Source organism: Trachypithecus francoisi, unplaced genomic scaffold (genome assembly GCF_009764315.1).
Source record: "Trachypithecus francoisi isolate TF-2019V2 unplaced genomic scaffold, Tfra_2.0 Lachesis_group12, whole genome shotgun sequence".
NCBI classification, from domain to species: domain Eukaryota; kingdom Metazoa; phylum Chordata; class Mammalia; order Primates; family Cercopithecidae; genus Trachypithecus; species Trachypithecus francoisi.
The window spans coordinates 60,529,313-60,547,374 of NW_022681457.1; the positions used below are offsets into that span (position 1 = coordinate 60,529,313).

General features: G+C 45.1%; 1 long non-coding RNA gene across 2 annotated transcripts; it reads left to right on the plus strand.

Moving 5' to 3' along the window:
• The first annotated feature begins 2,630 nt into the window (after window positions 1–2,630).
• On the plus strand, window positions 2,631–13,848 carry LOC117092268. Of its 2 annotated transcripts, XR_004440705.1 has the most exons (4): window positions 2,631–4,958; window positions 5,448–5,535; window positions 5,924–6,033; window positions 12,720–13,848. It is a non-coding gene; the product is annotated as an uncharacterized LOC117092268 (long non-coding RNA). The 2 variants fall into 2 exon arrangements; XR_004440704.1 differs by having other exon boundaries at window positions 2,631–5,535.
• The last annotated feature ends 4,214 nt before the right edge of the window (window positions 13,849–18,062 follow it).

The window sequence follows — 18,062 nt, forward strand, 5'->3', positions numbered from 1 at the left end:
AACTCTATAAGATTAACACTCTTATTAAACTTAAAAGAGAAAATTGGTCCTTTTTTTTTTTTTCCAGACAGAGACTCACTCTGCTGCCCAGGCTGAAGTGCAGTGGCATGATGTCGGCTCACTGCAACCTCCGCCTCCTGGATTCAAGCGATTTTTCTGCCTCAGCTTCCCGAGTACCTGGGATTGCAGGCATGCACCACTACGCCCAGCTAATTTTTGTATTTTTAGTAGAGACAGGATTTCACTAGATTGGCCAGGACGGTCTCGAACTCCTAACCTCAAGTGATCCACCTGCCTTGGCTTCCCGAAATTCTGGGATTACAGGGTTAAGCCAGGGCGCCTGGCCAAAAATTGGTACTTTCAAAAGGAGAGAAGTTTTACTTAAAAGCAAACACCTTTAAAAGGTCTTTGGCTGGACTAAATGGTAATGAAGCGAAGCAAAGCTTGTGACCACTCTGTAGAGCTATCCAGATTGTTTCTCTTTGGGGCCAGATCCTCTAGAATGCATGATCTAAGGTCATTCATTGCACATTCCTGGCTTCAGACTGGTTTTCAGAATTTGCCTGCGATCTGATTTTTGTCTTCCTACATTTCTGTGTGTGAGATACATCAAAAGGTCAAAGAATGTGTGAATCATATGGGTATGGTTTAAATAATACCTGCATACACAACACTCAGTCACCTGAAACTACCCCCGACACCTCCCAATTCCAGTCCCCTCTCCTGGAGGCTACCTCTATTTTTAATTTTTGTAATGATCACTTCCTTGCCTTACTTTGTAGTTTTAATATTTAGGTGTGTATCCCTGGTCATGTTCATAAATGAAATATTGTATGAATTATTTTGTGTCTTGTTTCTTTTACTCAGCATTGTTTTCCAGATTTAACCATGTGGATTTGTGTAGCTCGTTCATGATCGAAGTTGTAGACTATGAAAACATTAGTTTTATGCAAACATTAGGATTTTTTTCCCCCAATTGTGTGGATATCATGAAGAATGCCGCTGTGAACATGCTTGTTCCTATGCCGTAACTCACATGGGGAATATCTCTACTTATATATAGTTAGGGGTGGGATTGCTTGGTCAGAGTTTGCATATCTGCAGCTCTAACTGTTTTCCAAGATGATTGTGTCAATTTTCACTCCCACAAGCAGTTTTTAAAGTTCCCATTGTTCTACATCCTTGCCAGCCTATGATATTGTTAGCAATGTTTTTTCGTATTTGTAATGTTTCCTAATCTAGCGGCTGTGGTTGCTGTCTCACTGTGTTTCATTTGCATTTCCATGATTACTAATGAGTTTGAGCACCTTTTTATATCTGCGTGGTGATCGGGAATGCCTTATTTGTGAGATGTCTGTTCAAGTCCTGCCATTATCTGTTGCATACGTGTTTTACATTCTTTCACCCAAGTTCTCTGTTGCCCAGTTTGTTTCAGATTGTTTTGGGACCGTGGATCAGATCAGAAATGTTTCAGTGAGATCTCTTACTATATTTCCTAGTATGCTTTAATCTGTGAGAAATACGAACCCCTGCTCACACTGGCTTCAGGAAATTGGCAAGAGGTAGATTATGGCTCCATTATATTAACAGGAAGCCAGTTTTTTCTGCCTTCTTACTCTTCCCTTCATTTTAGGCATAATGTCATCATCAAGGTGGTTTATCTTATGATTTCAAGAGGGCCACAAATGATGAGTGGAACTAATTGCTTCTTTGTCCACATTCAACAGGGAAGAGAATAATAGAAAACTTTTCATTGACCTATGTAATCTAAGTCATTCCCTTCAGTTTCCAGGGGCCACGTCCGTGAAGCAGGAGGCATCCCCAGGGAATGCCATGCCCTGACGCCTTACTGAGCACTCCTAGTAGGACAAAATGAATACTGAATGGGGAGGAGGCAACCTCAAACAACCACCAGGCTTACTGCCAAGCCTATAGGGTTTTTTTTTAATTCATTTTTTAATTTGCATATAATAAAACGCATTTTTTTGGTATGCAGTTTTCTGAGTTTTGCCAAATGCACAAAATCACATAACTACCACTGCCATCAAGATTTGGAACAGTGGCTAGGTGTGGTGGTGGCTTACACCTGTAATCCCAGCACGTTGGGAGGCTGCGGCTGGAGGATCGCTTGAGCCCAGGAGTTCAAGATCAGCCTGAGCAACATAGTGAGACCCTGTCTTTACAAAAAACTTTTTAAAATTTTGCTGGGCATGGTGGCATGTGCCTGTAGCCCCAGCTACTTGGAAGGCTGAGGCAGAAGGATCACTTGAACCTGGGAGGTTGAGGCTGCAGTGTGCCGTGATTGCATGGCTGCACTTCAGCCTGGGTGACAGAGCAAAATCCTACCTCAAAAAAAAAAAATTTTTTTTTTAAAGATTTAGAATAGTTTTCTTTTCTCTTTTCTTTTTTTTTCTTCTTCTTTTTTTTTTTTTTTTTTTTTTCTTTTTGACAGAGTTTGGCTGTTGTCACCCAGGCTGGAATACAATAGCACGATCTTGGCTCACTGCAACCTCTGCCTCCCAGATTCAAGTGATTCTCCTGTCTCAGCCTCCTGAGTGGCTGGGACTATATACAGGTGCCCACCACCACACCTAGCTAAATTTGTTTTTGTTTTTTTTTTTTTTTTTTGAAGTAGAGGCAGGGTTTCACCATGTTGACCAGGCTGGTCTCGAACACCTGACCTCAGGTGATCCACCAGCTTTGGCCTCCCAAAGTGCTGTGATTATAGGCATGAGCCACCACGCCTGGCCTAGAATAGTTTTGTTACTCCCCCAAAACTGCTTTGTGCTGCCTTTTTGTAGTCAAACTATCCACCTGCCCTTAACACCAGCTCCCCCGCATTAGAAACCACTGAACTTCTGATCTGTTCTTTACCCTAAAGCTTTCCCTTTTGCAGGGTGTAGCGTATGTGGAATTAGAGAGTATCTTACCTTTCAAGTCTGGCTTCTTTCGTCTGGTATAATGCGTTTGAGATTTATCTGTGTTGTCAGATGTATCAGTAAGTTTGTGTCTTAGCAGTGCTGAGAAGTATTCCTTTGCATGGATGTACCTAGGTCTGTTTATCCGTTCATCAGTTGGAGGACAGCTGGGTTGTTTCCAGTTTAGGGTGATTACAAATAAAGCCACTATGTACATGCACCTCTAGGTTTTGGGTCAACATAAGTTTTCATTTCTCTTAAGTTTCAATACCTAGGAGAATGATTGCTAGGTCAATGGTAAGAAGGTGTATAACGCTACAAGAAAGTGCTAAACTGTTTTCCAAAGTGAGTGTAGTATTTTGTATCCCCACTAGCAATGAAATGAGAGCTCTGCTTGCTCTGTAAGAGGCGTTAGTGAATATGAAAGTGCTTTGTAAAGAGTAAGTGTGTCTCACAGTGTGCCCAGGTGGGAAGATTCAGAGGGAGCATTTCTAAACTCTAAACTCCTGTGGGCTCCTAACCCATCCTTCTGAATGGGGACTGAATACTTCAATTTCCAGGTTACTTGCTTCTGCAAAAGGGAGACAGGGAAGTATCCTTCTGTTTTTGCAAATGGGGGCACAGCACTGCCTCTCGTGGTTGAGCCAGTCATTATTCAGTAGGAACAACAGTGAGATTCTCCAGCCTTCAGTTTTATTCCTGAGTTCACAAAGTAAAATGCAGCGTGATCATTTGGAGCATTCTTATGCTTTGTGACAAGAACGAAGGCAGTGGAAACAGCCATGTGTCCAATCAGAATGTCAGAGCTGGCAGGGACCTTAGCAATTGTCACTTTAGAGATGATAACCTATTACATCCCCAGGTCCCCAGAATCCCAGCCCAGGACTCATTCCTTCAGCCTTCCTGGATTGCCCTGGGTGGAACAAGATCAGCTCATTTAGCACGTGGCCTCCCAGAACACAAGGCAGTGTCTCCCACCAAGGTGGGATAGGACCGGCTTCTCTATCCACAGTAGCCGTGCACGCAGAGACAGAAATGAAGCCGTACTGCCAGGTGCACCGTGGCCAGAGATGCTCCTTCCTGGAATATACTCCCAGAGCCTTTGCTTCTTTCATTTCATCGCGCATTTCTGAGGCACCTTCACATTTCAAACGTCCTGAGAATATGTTTAATTAGAACTTGGCCATACAGCCTTTTAAAACAAAACAGAAGGGACCAGCTAATTATATCGCTCAGCATTCTGTGGCAAACATATATTTTTTAATAAAACACTTTCCTAACCAGAGTAATCCCTGGAGATGCAAATCCTCATTTATAAGAAGTTTCCCAAGGGGAGTTAAAGAGAAGATGCCTTATAAAGAAAAGAGACAAAGAGAGTGGGGAAGTGTTTTCAAAGAGCTTTTAAAAGATACACTCATTCTGAGGTTGAATTACAGATATTTTAAGGGTACCAAATTTTATTTCAGATGTAATCCTTTCCTGTGTTTTTGATCATGTATTTCCGTTTTTTCCCTTTTTGATCATTGCCACAAATGCCCATATTTCTCTTTCTGGTGTCTTTCATAAGTGCAATATTTAAATAAACAAGGGATTTTCCCAAAATGCACCTCATCTCCTACTGTTTGTCATTTCCTTGTCTTGCTCTGTAAATAACCCTGCGTCTCACAGCAGAGCTTACACAGAATGGATGTAGGGCAGTCTGTAGTCCTGGGGAGGACCTTCCCTGTCGTCTCTGCAGCCCAGGACAGGGAGAGGGAGGATTTAGGTCCTGCTGCAGCATGTCTTCAGGAGTGGAGGTCGGCTTGGGACATTTGCATTCATGAGGCAGCCGCAGAGGGTCAGAGCAATAATTGTGCCAGCTGATGTTTGCTGGGGCGTTTACTCCAAGCCAGGTCACACGCTAAGAAATTTAGGTATCGTACCTCATTTAATCCTCACAATACTCACAAAATACAGTTGTTCTTGCTCCATTTTGCAGATGAAGAAGACGAGGCTTGAGAGATGAAGGAATGCAAGAAGGATCTCACAGCTGTCAGAAGGGTTAGATCTTGTATTTGGACTCAGATCTTCCTGCCCTGGAGCTTAGCTCTCCTACACCTGGTGCTGGGCGCAGTAGGAGACGTCACGAGGCTCAGAGATGCCACCCTTCCTAGAACGGGCGCTGTGCCTCTCTTCTCCACACACTGCAGCGGGGACAGGCACTGCGTTTTCAGATAAGTTCTGTGTGCATCAGGGGCTCGGTGGGAAAGAGAGGACACACTCAGATTAGGATTATTCATGGAGGATTCTCCAAAGAGGCTATTTGGAAAGGGAACGGTGAAGGAAAGCACAAGAGAAAATGAACAGAACTGTTACTTCCCCCGTCTGAAGGGGCTGGGTTACTGGAAGCCAGGAGGAGAGTGTGGTAAGAGCCACTTTTAGAGGAGTTTTTACCTTCAGGAGAAAGGGCCCAAGAAGACCCACAGGGAGGTGACCAGGGAATGGCATACTTGGACTACACTCTCTTCTCTTTCTCCACTCTCCTGCTAGGGCTCTGCATTGGATAAACCCCTGCAGGAGCGAGTGAAACTGCCACCCAGGTCTGCCTCCCAGGGCACAGCTCACAGAGAGCTCTGAGGTAAGTGGCAGAAAACTAGCACAGGTGCAGTGCATCTTGCAAAGCACCCAGCCTGTGCTGGCCCTGGGCTGGAAATGGGAAGAGAGGAGACCATAGCACTGCCCTCAAAGATCTTAGAGTCTGAGGAGGAGTCAGGCGGAGAGAGGGGGTGTTCCCTTGGCAAAGGACTCCATGAGCAGATGCAGGCCATGGGCGATGCTCCTGCAGAAGCTTTGAGGTTTGCCGCGTGTGCCTGGAAGGAGCGTGCCCACTTTGACATGCCTCGCCTCCTGTTGCCATTGACAACGTGAAGGCAAACTCCTGGGGCCGGGCCTTTTTCCTTGAGATAAAATATGTATAATTCTCTGTTATCAAATGATTATTAAATAAAATCTAATTGAAAAAATAGAAAGAAGAAAAGAGGAATCATTTATCATCCTGTTCTCCAAAGACAACTGTGAACGGCTTGGTGGAACTCCTTCCAGTGGCCTTCCTCGGAGCTCTGCCTCTTTGGATGTGGTAAGAGTCAGATGCGATTTTGAATTTTGAGATTTTGATTGAGCATTGCTGTAGTATTTTGCCATGTTATGATAAATGTTTGGCAAACATAGGTTTTGATGGCTGCATAATACTCTTGCATGAATGCTAGCACAGTTCATATTATAATTCTACTGTATGTATGTATGTATGTATGTATTTATTTTTGAGATGGAGTCTTGCTTTGTCACCCAGGCTGGAATGCAGTGGTGCAATCTCAGCTCACTGCAACCTCCACCTCCTGAGTTCAAGCTGTCCTCCCACCTCAGCCCCCTTGAATAGCTGGGACTATAGGCCTGCGCCACCATGCTGGGCTGACTTTTGCATTTTTGACAGAGTTTCACCATGTTGGCCAGGCTGGTCTTGAACTCCTGACCTCAGGTGATCTGCCCACTTCGGCCTCCCACAGTGCTGAGATTACAGGCGTGAGCCACCACGCCCAGCCGCCTTCTACTGTTTAAATGTTTAGGTTATATCCTGTTTCGTTAATATTAAATAATGCTATAATTAAAAACTTTGTGTATAAAGGATTTTTCCATGTTTCAGATTATTTATCCAGTAAGATGTCTCTAAAATAAAGATACTAGAGGTTGAAGTACCTAGCCAAGGGCCAGTCACAGAATAGACACAACTTGGTTGATAACTGTTGTTGTTCAGTGGTGAGTGTTTATGTAAAGCTCTTCTGCAATTAAGAACTGCTCCAAAGACCTTCCTCTAGAACAGTGCTTAAATATACTGTGAGCCATGTAATTCTCAATATTATAATAACCACATTTCAAAAAGCAGATGCAATTGAAATTAATTTTAATAATACCTTTTACTGGAACCGGGCACGGTGTTTCACGCCTGTAATCCCAGCACTTTGGGAGGCCAAGGTGGGCAGATCATGTGAGCTCAAGAGTCTGAGATCAAGCTGAGCAACATGGCAAAACCTCATCTCTACAGACAAATACAAAAATTAGCCAAATAGGGTGGTGTGTGGCTGTAGTCCCAGTTACTTGGGAGACTGAGGTGAGAGAATCACTTGAGCCTGGGGGGTTAAGGCTGCAGTGAGCCAAGATTGCACCACCGCACCCCAGCCTGGGTGACAAAGTAAGATGCTGTCTCAAAAATAATATTAAAACAAACATAAAAATACATTTTATTTAAACAATTATATCTAAAATATTATCATTTCAACATGTGATTATATGTAATCAATATAAAATTTATCAATGAGATAGTCTACATTTTTTTCCCCATGTAACCTTTGAAATCTGATGTATAGATTTTATGCTTACAACACAACTCCATTCAAACCAGCCTCATTCTCAGTGTTCAGCGGCCACATGGGTGGCTGATAGCCACTGTGAACAGTGCAGGTCTAGAGCAAGGAACCCACCAGAGATATTTGCCACTGTTGGCATCTTCACCTAGCCCTGAAATCCAGCCACCTTTTAATGCCTCCCTGAGCCCCCTTACTGACGTTCTGGACTGAGGGTGGACCAGGTGGCCAGGCGTGACATGACTTCTGTACCTGGACATTTTTACTGGTTGTCCTCATTCCTGCCTTGACCTTAGCCAATCACAGCATCCCTCTATCCCAGTGTGCCTGGCACTGGTTCATTCAGAGACATTGCACACTTCTGGCATGGTAAGCCCTGGGCCTGACCCTAGGGATACAGGTGGACAAAGAGAACTTTCTTGTAAAATTTAATTACAGAACTTGTCAATGTTTTTCGGGTCTAGTGGGGGAAACAGACTTTAATCAAATCATCCCACAAATACATACTTTCTAAATGTGGTAAGTGCTACAAGGGAAATGTACTTTTAAAGATGCTAACACTGGGTCATGGCATGAGTGGCCAACCCTGAAGGCATATAACAGAGGTGGCCCAGCCCCTGGCCAGGCTGTCTTGGGGAACATTCACGTGAAAGATGAGAGTGAGATAAGAGGATCTCAGTTTCCTTCTGGTATCCAGGGTCCCTAAGTGACATTAACAGAGTTTCTAGGACAGACAGTAGCTCACCGGTTCCTGTGTCTGGGGCCCAGTTGATCAGCTCCTGTTTGTCATCTCTAAAAAGTATTGCAGCCAGCTGGAACATAAAAGTAATGAGGAAACAGGCCAGGCGCGGTGGCCCATGCCTGTAATCCCAGCACTTTGGGAGGCCGAAGTGGGAGGGGGATCACCTGAGGTCAGGCGTTCGAGATCAGCCTCACCAACATGGCTAAAACCCGTCTCTACCAAAAATACAAAATTCGCCGGGCATGATGGCACACGCCTGTAATCCCAGCTACTTGGGAGGCTGAAGCAGGAGAATCACTTGAACCTGGGAGGCGGAGGTTGCAATGAGCAGAGATCGTGCCACTGCACTCCAGCCTGGAGAACAAGAGTGAAACTCTGTCTCAAAAACAAGCAAACAAACAAGTAATGAGGAAGCAAAGGGTGACTCATTCATTCATTCATGCATTCATTCATTCATTTGTTCCTGTGTTCTTGCAGCAACTCGTAGTGAGTGCTCTGTGGGATGCCAGGCAGGCTCTGCACAGTCAGAATGGCAAAGCCAGCCTTCTCTCTGGCAGATTACACACTGCCAACTGAACACACTTTTCTGGGGAACATATCCACTTAGAGGAAAAATCAATGCTAATAGAACTCCTTATCTGGTTCCAAAAATGACATTGTCCATAGTGGCTGATGCTTTGAGCCCGTGGCTGCTCTGGAAGCATGAGCCCTGCATGGACACAATTTTGTAAGCTCCTCGAACCCGGCCAGATCAATCAATGAGAGGCTGCAACATGGAGAGAGTCTGGATTCCAGGGGCAAACTGTACCATTCCTCTTCTACCCTGAAACAGGACTGGGACCCTCCCTTCAACCTCCAGCCCCTGGGGACAGGGTAATTTCAGCTGCACCTGATGTACCCTATACATCACTGTCTTCTCCACCAGCTCTCAAATTAAACTCTGATGTATAAAGTTAAACAAAAATGAGATAAAATTTGGCAGAGGTTGAAGAGGGTCAAAGTAGTCCAAACACAAGGTAGACTATTGCTTCTTTTGATTTATGTTATTCTGTACACTTAGAAAAAATAAAATTATAAATCTCCCTGAGACTTTCTCATTGAGAATGAGGCATTGCTAATTTATTTTCAATAGACTCCCAGGGTTTTCAGCTGGGAGGAGCACTACAGCTGTTGTTTGTAGTGAAGATGCCATGGTTCGACCTCGGACGTGGACTGTGATGATGTGAAAATATCCTGCAAAGTTAGCACCTGCAGGCAGTGGTGTGGAAAACCACCCTTCCTCACCTGGCTCGTATCACAGACCACAGTGTCTATCCTTCCTTATTTTCTTATTTAATCTTTGCAAACCCATAATGTGTGACACAGAATTCATTGTCCCCTTTTGGCAGTTGGGGAAACTGAGGCTTAACAAAATCACATGTCTTCGGTAAATATTAGCATGTCTAGTAAATGGCTGGGACGCAGAAGTGAACAAGATCAGCACCCTCTCCTAGAGACCTTCTTCCAGTACAAGAGATGATAATCAAGTCAAATGACTAAATATAAAGGATGATTATGTGTAGAATTAATTGTGAGGAAATGGAAGTGGGAAAAAGGATAGAGAAAGAGGGGTATAGAAAGCCAAGGGAGGGCCTTAACAAGGGAATTTTTAACAGTAAGATTTACTTTTTTTTTTTTGAGATAGGCTCTTGCTCTGTCACCCAGGCTGGAGTTCAGTGGTACTATCAAAACTCACTGCAGCCTCAAACTCCTGGGCTCAAACGATCCTCTCACCTCAGCCTCTTGAGTAGCTGGGATTGTAGGCACACACCCACACACCTGGCTTATTTTTTAATTTTTCGTAGAGATGGGATCTCACTATGTTGCCCAGGCTGGTCTTGAACTCCTGGCCTCAAAGGATCCTTCTACTTCAGCCTCCCAAAGCACTGGGATTACAGGCATAAGCCACCAAGCCTGGCCCAAGTTACACATTTTTAAAGGATGGTGAAGGCTGCTGTGTATAGAACTAACTCAGGGACAAGGGCAACATCAGAGAGACCAGTTAGTAGGCTGTGCTCATTTTCTGGACAAGGTATTTTGGTGAGTTGGACCAGGTGGTGGCAGGAGTGGTGGGATGCAGAGCTTAGAACAATTTTGAAGATAAGGTGTCTCCAAGGGATCTGTTTCTGCTTCAGTGCTCTTTCCATAGCACACCACCTGCAGCCTCTGCTGGTATCACTGCACCAGACTCTGGAGCTGGCTGCTTCTCTGGAGGAGGATAAAGACAGGAATGCTATCTAGGGAGATAAGACAGCACCAACAGGCATCAGGAGCTTCAGAGAGGTGGGTCCCTAGTCCTGGCTGCATATGTGCTTGTGTGTGTCACTTGCGATGTGCATAATCGTCTTCAGTCTTATTTTTTCCAGGTAACTGCAAAAGGTAATTTCCAGCTCATTTAGCTCTGTTCTTTCCCTAAGCTCCTCTAGTCTGGCTTTTGTCTCTGCCATGCCTACCAAAACCACTCTGCTCAAGGCCATGGTCAATGTCTCCATTGCCTAGTGCAGGATCGTCAGAGCTGCTCTGGGACAGATACGCCAGATGCATCAGTTTCCTGGTAGAGCAGAATCTCATTGGGGGCTTGATGCCCCCACAACCTGACGCTGTGGGATGGATTTCTGCACAGATGCAACCTCTGTGGGCAGAGGCCAGGATGAGGCTTATGTGGCTGTGAAGACCAGCCTTCGATCTGTTTTCTGATGCAACCACAGTGCTGCAGGCTCTGCTTCATCTTGGAGGTTTGATGGGTGCAAACATGAGGGGTTTCTGGGTAGAACTGAGCCCTGGACCCTCGAGTCTCCTCTGTCTGCACAGCTGTATGAGGTTGGCAAAGTGCCAGCCAACCTCAGTGCAACCCTCACCAAGTTCTCAAGGAACACCCCTCTGAAGGTCCTTCTCTATGCTGAGTTCTAGGGAAGGAAAAGGAACTCAGGGAATAGAAGAGCTGATCTGCCCGAGTCATACATTTCTTGGGGGCACAGGAGGACTACATCTCTCATGCTCACTTGCAATTCACTGTGGCCACTCAAATTAAGGTTTACCAGATGGAACATGAGCAGAAGTGATGTGTTCTCCCTCCAAGCCTAACCCATGAAAAACCTACTGGGAACACTCCCCCATGCTCTTTTCCATTCCATGAGCTGGATGCAGATGATGGCAAGGAACTAGTGTGAGGTGGAGCCACAAAACAGAGGGAGCTTGGATCCCTGAATGACCACATGGACATACACATACACCAACGACTGCTTTATAAGCAAGAAATAAACACCTACTGTATGGAACCTTTGCATGGAGGGTCTATTTATTACAGCAGCTTAGCTTATCCTGACTAACACAATCCCTGCTCTCAGGGAGTTTAAAATTGTTTCAAGGAGACAAAATTCACTCATACAATTCTGGAACGATAGTAAGTGGCTCAGAACAAGGGTGGGTTGTAAGGTTTGGACTTTCAGTTCAGAAGTCACAGGCTGCAGGCCCTTGGGTATTAGACTCTCCCATTGAAGCCCTTTATCTGGAAAACTGGGTAGACTGGGGAGAAGGCCCTTCTGGAAGGGGACACATTACAGTCAAGGGTTCAAAAGTAGGGCTTGAAGCAAGCAAAGATGAGATCAACAATGGTAATTCCTAGAAAGGGAAAAAAGAAAATCCCTTTAAATACCTAAGAGCTTTGACTGCTGCAGGGATGAGACGAAGGTCAGACTTTCATAACTTCTCTCCTGTGACTTCACACACCTCAGAAGTTCCCTCCCCTGAGCCTGGGTGTGTGGGGAGTTGGTGTCAGCTTGCTGTTTCTCTCCCATGCCTTTTCTCCTGGCTAGGAACCCCACTTGTCTGTTTTAACCAATAACTTAGCTCGGATTTGAATGCTTGATTGGAACAGCAAGTCTCCAGCTTTCTGCGGAGGTCTTTGGGGACAGGAATATGATGAAGTTTCTGAGTTGAGGATTCTAACTGAGACTTCCAGCTCTCAGCTGAACTTCAGACATGGTCTTTACAGTCACAGCTGCTGGCAGGGCCCTGAAAAGTTCAGCTTGGATCTGTCTGTCCCTACCAGGTTCTGGGGGAAAGGGGAGGAGAGCAGGCAGGACACTCCCCAGTTTACAGCCCAGGGATGCTGAGTCCTAGGGGAAAAGGTATTGCTCATCACCCTTGAACCCTAGAAGTGGCAGGACCTCAGGGGAATTCGAAGTTGTCTTCCTCTTGGGAAAGATAAACACTTATGCCACTGGTTCTCCTCTTCCTGGACACGCCACTCCCCTCTTCCCAGACTCACACATCCCCTAAGTGTACCCCAATGAATGGTGCTGCTCTGGGTCCCCCACAGACAAGCACTGGGGAGCAGCCACTAAAGACATGGGTTCTGGTTCCAACTGCTGATTTTGATTAGAGGTGTGACCTTGGCCCTCTTTGTCCCCCTCTCCTCTTCCCCTATTCATTTACAACTGTTTTTGTTAATATTCATGGTGCATTATGTAACTATTGTTCACGGTTGAGCCAAGTAGTGTACTAGACTTGCTTGTTTGCTTTCATTCTCCTTTTATTTTCCCTGAAGCCAATGATCAACTCATTCTCATTTGCTTGGTGTTCTTTGCACAGATGATTAAGTTCTCCCATATCTACCTGCAGCCTCTCAAGACAATTTTCCACAAGATTGAACAGATCAGAAAATCCACTGGGAGCAGTTCCTTCTTGTTCTTGGAGATATTCCCTCTGAAGGCCTCTGACGTTCCAGTTCAGTTCCCTGTTTGGACAACAGCATAACTATCATCTGGGCTTTCCTTCACCTCCAGCTTGGAGGATTTCTTTACTTCTCTCATCCATTGGATCCACTGCTTCCTGGAGCAGATGCCTTTCCCTCCTTGATTTCATCCCTTCTTTTATTGGTGCACAGCCCCCAGAAACTGTCTGCTAATGCAGGGATGACATCTGGGGGTTAAGCTAGCAGGACAAAGGAGCTCCTGCCATTTCTCTTCTGGATAATCATCCCCCAACAAACAACAACAGCAGCAAATAAATAAGAAGAATGTGAAAAAGAAATGCAAATTTCATTTTTTACAAAATAAACAGGCAGACACAACCCAGTACTGCAAAGAGTGGAAAATAGGTGGGAGAGAGCCAAAGGACCTTGCTCTGCTAGGTGTCTACAGCGGGGTAGAAGCTGATCTACCAGGCAGAGACCCAGAGTAGCTCAGGAATCCAAGACGCCACACAAGGCAAGGTGAAGTGTGGCGGGTCAAAGGTGGCAGGCCTCCGTGGGGAAGAGCTAGGCCCCCAGGTTCCCACCCCTGAGCCTGACATCTTCCCCTGTCCTTTTGGAAGATGAAAAGAGGATCCAGGTGAGGGCCAAGATGAGCACAAACCAGAAAAAGGGGGACTGGGGGAAGTTTACTCTTGTACACAGGCAGGCCCCCAGCTCTTTTCTGTCTGGCTCATAGTCTAGGAGCAGAGGTAGATCAGGGGTCACCTTTTATTTATGTCCTACAAGTTGTATGAATTTTAACAAATGCATTGGTTGTGTAACCAGAACTACAATCAGAATACAGAAGAGTTCCATCCCCTCCTGCTCCCCAGACTCCCTCATGTTACCCCTTTTATAGATAAACTCTCCTTCCCCTCCTTGCCCATGGGAGTCATTGATCTGTTCTCCATCACTGCAATGTTGTCTCTTTAAGAATGTCACATAAATGGAGTCATGTCATATGTCATATGCCACCTTTTGAGACTGGCTTCCTTCACTAGGCATAATGCTTTTTTTGTTGTTGTTGTTTTTTTAGATGAAATTTTGCTCTTGTTACCTAGGCTGGAGTGCAGTGGCATGATCTCAGCTCATTGCAACCTCCACCTCCTTGGTTCAAGTGATTCTCCTGCCTCAGCCTCCCAAGTAGCTGGGATTACAGGCCTGAACCACCACTCCTGGCTGATTTTTGTACCTTTAGTAGAAACAGGGTTTCACTATATTAGGCTGGTCTCGAACTCCTGACCTCGGGTAATCCAACTGCCTCAGTCTCCCAAAGTGCTGGCATTACAGGTATGAGCCACCGCGTCTGCCCAATGCCTTTGAGACTCATCCAAATTGTTTCACATATTAGGAATTTATTTTTCCTTATTTCTGAATAGTGTTTCATTGTAAGGATGTACTACAATATGTTTATCCATCCACCCCTTGAACGACATTTTGGGTTGTTTCTAGTTTTGACAGTTAGGAAGACTATTGCTACAAACACTTGCATGCAGGGTTTTGTGTAAAAATAGATTTTTATTTCACTGGAGTGAAATCCCACCCAGGAGTGGGATTACTGGGTCCTATGGAAAGTGTATGTCTAATTTTATAGGAAGCTACCAAACACTTTTCCAGAGTGGTTATACTGATTTTTATTCCCACCAGTAATGTATAAGTGTCTTGTTGTTAGACATCCTTGCCAACACTTGGTATTGACAGTATTTTTTTAAATGTTATTCATTTAATAGGTATAGAGTAGTATCTCAATATGGCTTCAAGTTGCATTTCCCTAACAGCTAATTATGTTGCACATTTTTATGTCCTTATTTGCCATCCTTATATCTTTTTGGTGAGTGTCTTTTCAAGCCTTTTGCTCATTTTAAAAATTGAGTTGTTAGTATACTTACTGTTGAGGCCTGAGTGTTCTTCACACATTAAATATTCAAGTTCTTTAAAAAAAAATACGGGGGTCTTTTGGTCCCCCAGACTGGAATGCAGTGCAAGGCTCTGCCTGAAAGCTTTTCTGACCCAAGGTTTCTGTCTCTGTCTATGGCCTTGTTTGATTATATCATCTTTTCTTCTCACCTGCTAGGGTTTTGGGGATTAAATAATGTGAAGCATATAGACATGTGCAGCAAAAAGCCTATTAGAAAGTAGAGTTTCCATGCAAGTTGCTACAAAATCAAATAAATTTCCAGTTCCTGAGAACCCAAGGTTTGATATGGTTTGACTGTGTCTCCACCCAAATCTCATCTTGAGTTGTAGCTCCCACAATTCCCATGTGTCATGGGAAGGACCCAATGGGCCTAGGTCTTTCCTGTGCTGCTCTCATGGTAGTGAATAATTCTCAGGAGATCTGATGGTCTTATAAAGCGGAGTCCCCCTGCACATACTCTCTTGCCTGCTGCCACATAAGACATGCCTTTGCTCCTCCTTGCCTTCCACTATGATTGTGAGGCCTCTCCAGTCATGTGCCACTGTGAGTCCATTAAACCTTTTTCCTTTATGAATCACCAGTCTCCAGTATGTTTTTATCAGCAGCATGAAAACGGACTAATACAAAGTTCCCTCTAATTCTATGTTAGAAGCCTGTTTTAGAAGGGCTTCCACGATGATTTTAATGAGAGCAAACTGGTTCATGAGTTCATCAGGCAACACATGGGCACTTTTACAGGAACCTTAAGACAGCATCTTCCACCAAAGGAGAGCCAGAGGTTGGGATTTCAGGCACTTTGGCCCGTCAGGAAAAGGAAAGATTTCTTAATAATAGGGGGTCTTTTGCTAGTCCAGTGTCCTGCCACAAAAATGATAGGACAGATCTGGTTGCTACTAGTCCCCTAGAGTGCCCAGTGCTTCCTTTGCTAGAACTGAGACAAATAAAAAGCAAACTCCAGTTATGGAGTCCTGTTTTGCAGGCCCCGTTCCCAAATGTCAGCTCCTAATGGGCAACAGCTGCCTCTGTGGTTTCTTCTAGGCAAGTGATTCATGTCTTTGCTCAGAAACGATAAGCAGAACAAATGTTTGCTTAGACATATAACAGAGGGACAATTGGAAAACAGGAGACTGGCAACTGGAAATAGTTTGCAGCTATTTGATCCATGACAATTAGTCTGAATTAGTCATATGGTGCTCACTGGCCGCCTTTGGGCCAGAGGCAGCATGGAGGAAGAGACAGCTGGTCTTCCTGGAAAGGAAGTGCAGAAGGGAACATAGAAGACATGGAGGTTTGCTCAGAACACGTCAGATTGGTTCTCACCCTCGCAAAGGTGACCCACCTTGACCATCTGCCCTAGTTGCACTCCATACCTGACCCAGCTCCCCAGCCTGGAAATTAGCAGAGAGGCAGAAACTATATACACTCATGGGAGATGCCTCTAAAATCCATTAACAATTTTTTACACATTAAGAAGTTAACGTAGGCCGGGCGCGGTGGCTCAAGCCTGTAATCCCTGCACTTTGGGAGGCTGAGACAGGCGGATCACGAGGTCAGGAGATCGAGACCATCCTGGCTAACATGGTGAAACCCCATCTCTACTAAAAAAAAATACAAAAAACTAGCCGGGCGAGGTGGCGGGCGCCTGTAGTCCCAGCTACTCGGGAGGCTGAGGCAGGAGAATGGCGTAAACCCGGGAGGCGGAGCTTGCAGTGAGCTGAGGTCCGGCCACTGCGTTCCAGCCTGGGCCCCGACAGAGCGAGACTCTGTCTCAAAAAAAAAAAAAAAGAAGTTAGCGTAAACAACAGGTTGAGTTTTGTGTGTCTGCAGGTGGGAAAAAAAGCTTCAAAAATATCCAGACACCCACATTAATTGGATTTTAATCTTAATGATCATGTTACATATATTGACTCCTTCAAGAGAGATACATGGACCTTGAATCTGAACTTAAAAGTAGGACTTTGAGTAGAATTTTCAGTCTGATTATGTTGATATAATTTAAGATCTTGTAGCCTACATTATACTTATACAGAATGTACTCCTGTGGTCATGCTCCAATACATTATTTAGCAGATCTATCATAAATATTTTTCTTTTGGTGAGAAAAGGTTTCACTCTGTTCCCCAGGCTGGAGTGCAATGGCACAATCATGGCTGACTACAGCCTCGACCTCCTTGACCTCCTGGGCTCAAGCAATCCTCCCACCTCAGCCTCTCAAGTAGCTGGGACTATAGGTGTGCTCCACAACCACGCCCAGCTAATTTTTTTTTTTTTTTTTTTTGTAGAAACTGGGTTTCACCATGTTGCCTAGGCTCGTTATCATAAATATTCCTATGAGAAGGGAGAAAAGTCAGATACATTCAATATTTCAGGCAAAAAATAGAAAAGCAATACCTTTTGTCAAAAACTTCTCAGACCATTTTTTGCAAAGAGTCAGAGGAAAAGCAAAATGTGAAGCCCCTAAACCCGCCTCTCTCCTCACCTCAGAGTAGAATCTGTAATGTTGGAGGACTCTGGGAGTAGAATTTAAGTCACAAGCAAGGTGGACACATCGGCAATGCCAGCCCGGAGCTGAGCAGGGCATCGGCTGCTTTACCAGCAAACATGAACAAAACTAATTTTGAGCACAGGATATTGAAAAACTCAACCCTGGCTTCTCAGGCGGATTTTTCTAAACACATGACAAGAGGTTGTAAATAGGGTGACCTGCTCCTCCCTCCTTGCCCATGAGCACTTCCGATGGGGTGTCTCACTGCTTGGGACTGAAGCAGATGTTTCTGCGGGAGGGGAGGTAGGAAGGTAGGAACAGGAGCCTACAAGAGAATGACCTTCCTTATTGGTGCAGACAACTGTTGGTTTCGATAGTCGCAGCCTCCTTTTCCTCCTTCTTCTGTTAACAACACCTTGAATTTTCTCTGAGAAAAGCATTTTCCCCATATTCTCAGTCCCTGTTGCTTGGGTGGGATTAGAAAGGGCTCTTCCTCCTGCCTCCCCCGCACCCCCATTGCGGGGAGAACCTGGGGTCCACCTCGGTCAGCCAGCATCCTCCAGCTGCCAAGTCTGGCACCAGAAGGGCTGCTGAGTATTGGGTACAGGACTTGGGCCTCACCTCCAGCAATGCGAACCAGCTTTTTCCTGTGGTTGCTGAGAGGAGGTTGTGGTCCTGGGGTGGTCCATGGGCCCTGGTTTCCTCCATCTCCAGCCTAATGTAACAGTTCTCATGACACAGCTGAAGCCTCTGGACCCATTGTGCTGGACCTACCCTGAGAAGGCTCAGTTGACTCTGTGCCTAATCTAGTTTGATGCTTTTGTCTGG